At 35.9% G+C, this 6,449-nt stretch overlaps 1 pseudogene; it reads right to left on the minus strand.

Moving 5' to 3' along the window:
- Positions 1-4,274: 4,274 nt before the first annotated feature.
- LOC100013516 (histone H2A.Z-like) lies at positions 4,275-5,060 on the minus strand (annotated as a pseudogene).
- Positions 5,061-6,449: the final 1,389 nt, after the last annotated feature.

The raw sequence follows: 6,449 nt of genomic DNA on the forward strand, positions 1-6,449 counted from the left end.
TTCCACAGAAATTTATATATCAGTATAAATTTTGTGTTTTGCAATTATTCATGTGTTATATACTTACCCAGTCTATGAGATTTCTTCCTACATTGTATTTATGTGTAATATATGTATGTATTTATGTGATGTTAACATGTATGTCTCATTCTTACATAACCTCATGATCACAAGTCCAAAATTTCAGAGTCCTTCCATGTGTTTTTTATGTTGATTGTAGAAACTATGTGTTTTGGACTCTTCATCTGTGCTGCATGCCACATTTTGTCTGCTGTCACTCTTGATTGTAGTCCTGTGTTCTTTAATATTCAGGAACATACTGGAACAATCAGGAACATGCATGAGTGTAAGGTTTTTACATGTGCATATATGAAAAACTGAAATTTTCATTGTGCATGGAAGTAAGATATGAATTCTTCATGAGTGCTTGTCAATATTCATTAGTTGTTCTTCATGTGCGGAAGTAAGTTTAAATATGGTCATCTTCATGAGTGGGTGTATATAGTATGTATTAAGTTCTTAGAAGTGTTTTAAGAATATAAATTTGAAGTTTTCTTATCTTTTAATGTTTGAATTTTTCAACAGGGGATTTATTGTTTGCTGTCTTTTAAATACATCTTTGAGATAGAATTTGGTTTTCATGTTAAATAACTTGGTTACTTTCTTTGCTGTTACTATTGTTGGCAGAGACTTTGTATAGATTATGTAGAGACTTTTCTTTGGAGCTAATTTTTAAAATGCATGTTTTTCTTTCTTTTTGTCTGTTTTACTGGGTATATTTCTTTCCAGAGCTGTTTTATTTGCTTTAGCAGAGCTTTTCTGTTGTCATTTTAACATGTGCAATGCTCTTTTGTCTGTAATTTCTGTTGATTCATACTCTCATGTGTTTTCCTTTCATAGGGACTGTTGTTGATTTTTTTTTGTTAGAGCTAGTCAATGTTATGTGAATCATGGAACCATGGATCTTTTTGATCAACCTTTATAGATGTAAGGGTTGTCATTATGACTGTTGTTGGACTGATCCATCTTGGCCCTATAGGAGATTCTCTATTAAAGTTCTTGACATATACCTTGTCTCCTGGTTTTATCTTACGAAATGAAAAATCTAATGGTATTCTTTGCACAAGCAAGCCCAGTTTTCTTAGTTTGTCTAATATACGTTGTATCTGTTTTAAATGTTCATGAAGTATACATTCCCCTCTTAACATGGACAAATATAATGTCTTTACTGTCCTACCATGTCATTCCTAGGTCTAGTTCTTATGTTGAGCAAAGCAAGAGGCATAACATCTGTCCATTTTAAGTGTGTTTCTGAACAGAGTTTACCTATTTGTGTCTTCAATTCTTTGTTCATACACTCGACCTGACCGGAACTTTAGGACCAATAAACTGACTGATAATTGCATTTAATCCCCAAGTTCTTGTAGATTTCTTGCAGAACTTGGGAAGTGAAATGGGACCCCCTGCCTGAGTCTATGGTATAGGGAATGCCATGTCTAGGTATTATCTCTTTTAATAGAAATCTCACTACTATTGCTATGTCGTTTTTCTTGGATGGACATGCTTCAACCCATCTTGTCAGTCTATCCCCAATAACCAATGCATATTTGTATCCCTTGTCTTTAGGCATGTTGATATAATCAATTTAAATATATTGGAAAGGCATATAACTGAGTGGTCTACCTCCCAATGCTATGTTCTTAAATTGTACTTGATTATACCTTCTACATGTTTCACATGCCTGACAAGTTCTAATGGCATTTGTTGTTATTCTTGGTGCTGTCCAAAACCTCTGTATGGTATCCAGAATCCCTTGCACTCCATAATGTCCTTTTGCATGAATTATGGTGCATAGATGTTGATATAGTGTTTTAGGGAGAATAGGTCTACCCCCTTGAGTAATCCAGACACCTATGATTAGTTTAGTGCCTAGCTGCTCCTTCCACGACTGTATTTCTTCTCTGTCGTAGGCTTCAGTGAGATTATGCCTTTCAATCAGAGAGAAATTTAGCACACAGTGGGGTCTAAACCTCACAGCGTATTTTGATGTTACATCTGATCTATCATACCCTAGGGATATTCTGTCCTTTCCATGAGTATGTGCCTTACAATGGATTATGGCCACCTCTTTTGGAAAGTCTACAGAATTTATAATACAGTCTATTAATTTGACATATGCAATTGGTTTCCCAGCCAAAGTTTTATACCCTCTGTTTTTCTATATGTATGACGAACAATGTATGGTGGAGAAAGCATAGTACGAGTCCAGAAAAATGTTAGCTCTTTATCCTTTAGCTAACTTTAAGGCCATGAGCAGAGCCTTGAGCTCGGCTCCTTGATTGCTAACATGATTTGGCAATGATGCATGCCAAAGTGTTCTGTCATAATCAACTACATCTGACCCTATGAATTTTTTCCCCTTGTGAATATAGGAGGACCCTTCTGTGTTTAACTCTATTTCTGGATCAATAAGAGGTGTGTCTTTAAGGCGTTCATTTGGTTTGTGCATTAGTTCTACTATTTGACCACCATCATGTAATTTTTCTCTACCCATTGGCAAATCAGGAATCAGAGTCACTGGGTTCAATGGTGCACATCTATGAATTGTGATGTTATCATTGCCTAACAGAATGACTTCATACTGGGATATTCTTGCATCAGTGAATGAATGCATATTCTGTGACTGTAGCAGTTTTTCTATTTGGTGTGCAGAATACATATGCAATTTACATCCCAGTACAATATCATATGATTTCTTGACCATCAGAGCTGTAATTACTATGCTTCTGAGGCAATGTACCATTCCTGGTGTGACAGAATCGAGGATAGAACTGTAAAATGAAATGGCCTTTAGCTTCAGCCCAAGATACTGTGCTAGCATTCCAGAAGTGATGCCATTAGCTTCATGGACATACAAGTGGAATTCTTTCTTATAATCGTATTCCCAAAGCTGGAGCTGATAGAATAGCTCTTTTCAACTGTGACAAAGCATGGAGATGTTCTTTGTTCAATTGCAATGGTTTTTTAATTTCTTTCTTTGTCAAATCAGTTAAACATGTGTAAATATGAGAATATCCTACTATGCATTATCTCAAGAAACCAGCAACCCCTAGAAAAGCACTAAGTGCTTTCTTAGTTCTAGGGACGCTGTGAACTTTAGATTTCTCCAACCTACTTAGCCTAACAAAATCAGGAATATCTACACCCATACTTAAGGATTAAGCATTTAGGAGGATGGCCTTTGATAGACATGTGCTAGCAAAATGACAAATCAGAAACAACTGACAGAATCCTGGGCTGTCCTAAGTCAATGAGACACAAGAAAGTGATATAACACCATCTATATATTTCTCATCACTTCCTCTCTTTGGCCTCTTTCCCCAGAGAGGTGGCTCTGGCTGGCAGCATGCTAAGCATTTTGACATCTTGGCATGGTGGCAGCTATTGTCCAGTTTGGCGGTGAGTTTTCCCTTTATGCTATACTGGGAGAAGCTGATTAGCTAGTTCAGGTTTAGGCATCTTAGCTGAGCCCTCTGGGAGTTTAGACTGATTCCGTTCTCCTTTACCTTCCAACACTATTCTCTTAAAATCCACTAATTTGAACTCCCCCTGGCACAGCCAGGCAGGAAAAAATCCTACATCTTTCCCTCTCTATTCTCCTTCATTTCTTTCCTCTATATTAATTAAAATCACCATAAATTTCCAGCTGACTTGGGTATTTTATTTGGCATATCCCCTGGTGACCAAAATTAATTTAGTTTAGGTCACAACCCTAAAATTATCCTTACAGCGTCTAGCTTCTGTATGTCTACTATTCATTTATTAGAGATTTTCCTGGTGCCCCCCTTGAGGACAAATCCCAAATATTTGACTGTTGGAAGGACCCACTGAATTTTCTTTTTTGAACCTTTATGTCCTCTCTTATGAAGTTCTATCAATAACTCCTTTGAATTTTCCCAACATGTTTTTGGGTCAGGTGATGCTAGCAGTAAGTCATCTACATAGAGTATTAATCTGCTACTTTGAAAGTTATGGTGGCTAGATTTCTCTGCAGAAGTTGACAAAATATTGAAACAGACTCACAACATCCTTGAACTAATCTGGTATAGCACATCTGAGTTTGTCCCCATTGGAAAGCAAAAATATTTTGAGAATCAGGGTGCAACGCTGTGGTAAAGTAAGTGTTGCTGAAGTCCAACTTATGTACCACCTAGCTTCTGAAGGTATTTTGGTTATTACTTCATTCAACGATGCTGTGACAGTGTGTCTTTTTTTTCTTTTTTTGATATGACCTTTATTGAACTTATCCACCAGAGTGGAAATAAAAGTCTGTACAAAACCAAATGTTTGTAACTATAACTTCTGCATCACAAATAAAATACAAACAGATTTTTAAAATCAGTCAACTCAATCAAATCCCACTACTTCAGAATCAATAGCTTCTTTGAAGCCACAGTAACACTTAAATATGCTTAAGACTTCAATGCAGAAATTTGGTTGGCTGGAAAGCTTAAGTAAGCTTCCAATTTAATCAAAATAGAATTACAAAAAGTCAAAATTGTGGTTTTCACAGAGATACAGTCCACTGGAAATCACCAACACTGGACAGTTGTTTAAGAATAGAGTCCTGAGATAACATGGAATCCAGGCATGCTTTAAACAGTCTTCTGTTGTCCTTTCTTTCAGATCAGAGATTTATGGATGTGTGGAATCATACCACCACCACTTGCAAGTGTTGCCTTAATAAGAGGGTCCAATTCTTCATCCCCGCAAATGGCAAGCTGCAAGTGGCGAGGAGTGATGCACTTTACCTTTAAGTCTTTTGATGAATTTCCTGCCAGCTCAAGAACCTCTGCAGTTAGATATTCCAGGATGACTGCAGTATACATAGAAGCTGTGGCTCTCGTGCATCCATGGCTTGATGTCCTAGACTTCAGATGCCAATGAATATGGCCCACTGAGAACTACAAACCAGCTCTCTGCAAGGGGGAAACTGCCTTTGTCTTTGCCTTTCTGGAGACCTTCCCAGCCTTCCTGCCAGCCATTTTGTAGATACTTATAGGGTAAAAGTAAGAGGATAGAGCCAAATCTATTGGGCATAAACTGATAAAAAGAAGGCAGGAGTCCCAATTATGATATCTGACAAAGCCAAAGTAAAAATAGTTCTAGTCAAAAGAGATAGGGAAGGTAATTCCATCCTGATAAAAGGCAGGATAGACAATGAGGAAATATCAGTACTTAACATGTATGCATCAAATGGCATAGCATCCAAATTTCTAAAGGAGAAACTAGTGGAGCTCAAGGATGCAATAGGTAGAAAAACTATATTATTGGGAGACTTGGACCGTCCTCTATCAGCACTAGATAAACGAAACTAAAAAATAAACAAGAAAGAAGTAAGAGAAGTGAATGAAATATTGGAAAAATTAGTTAGTAGATATGTGGAGAAAAATAAGTAGGGACTAAAAGGAATACACCTTCTTTTCAGTAGCACATGGTACATTCACAAAGATTGGCCATGTACTAGGGCACAAAAACATTGCAAACAAGTGCAAAAGGGCAGAACTAATAAATGCAACCTTCTCAGATAACAATGCAATGAAAATAATAATTAGTAAGAGTACATGGAGAGGCAAATCAAAAATTAATTGGAAATTAAACAATATAATTCTCCAAAAACCAGTTAAAGAACAAATCATAGAAACCATTAATAATTTCATTGAAGAAAATGACAATGATGAGACATTGTTTCAAAATCTATGGGATGCAGCCAAAGCAGTACTCAGGGGGAAATTTATATCCTTGAGTTCCTATATTAACAAATTAGGGAGGGCAGAGGTCAATGAATTAGACATGCAAATTAAAAAACTAGAAAGTGAACAAATTAAAAATCCTCAGATGAAGACTAAATTAGAGATCCTAAAAATCAAAGGTGAAATTAATAAAATTGAAAGTCAAAGAACTATTGATTTAACAAATAAGACTAGAAGCTGTACTTTGAAATAAAACAAATAAAATAGACAAGTCCTGGTCAATCTAATTAAAAAAAGGAAAGAAAAAACCAAATTGACAGTATCCAAGATGAAAAGGGAGACCTCACCTCTAATGAAGAGGAAATTAAGGCAATCATTAAAAACTACTATGCCCAATTATATGGCAATAAATATGGCAACCTAGGTGATATAGATTAATGTTTACATAAATATAAATTGCCTAGATTAACAGAAGAAGAAATATAATTCTTAAATAATCTCATATCAGAAAAAGAAATTGAACAGGCCATCAAGAAATCCCAAGAAAAAATTGCCAGGGACTGATAGATTCACAAGTGAATTTTATCAAACATTCAAAGAACAGCTAATCCCAATGTTATACAAAACTATTTGACATGATAAGCAAAGATGGAGTAATACCAAATTCCTTTTATGACACAAATATGGTACTGATTC

This window comes from Monodelphis domestica, chromosome 6 (assembly GCF_027887165.1).
Source record: "Monodelphis domestica isolate mMonDom1 chromosome 6, mMonDom1.pri, whole genome shotgun sequence".
Classification (NCBI taxonomy): domain Eukaryota; kingdom Metazoa; phylum Chordata; class Mammalia; order Didelphimorphia; family Didelphidae; genus Monodelphis; species Monodelphis domestica.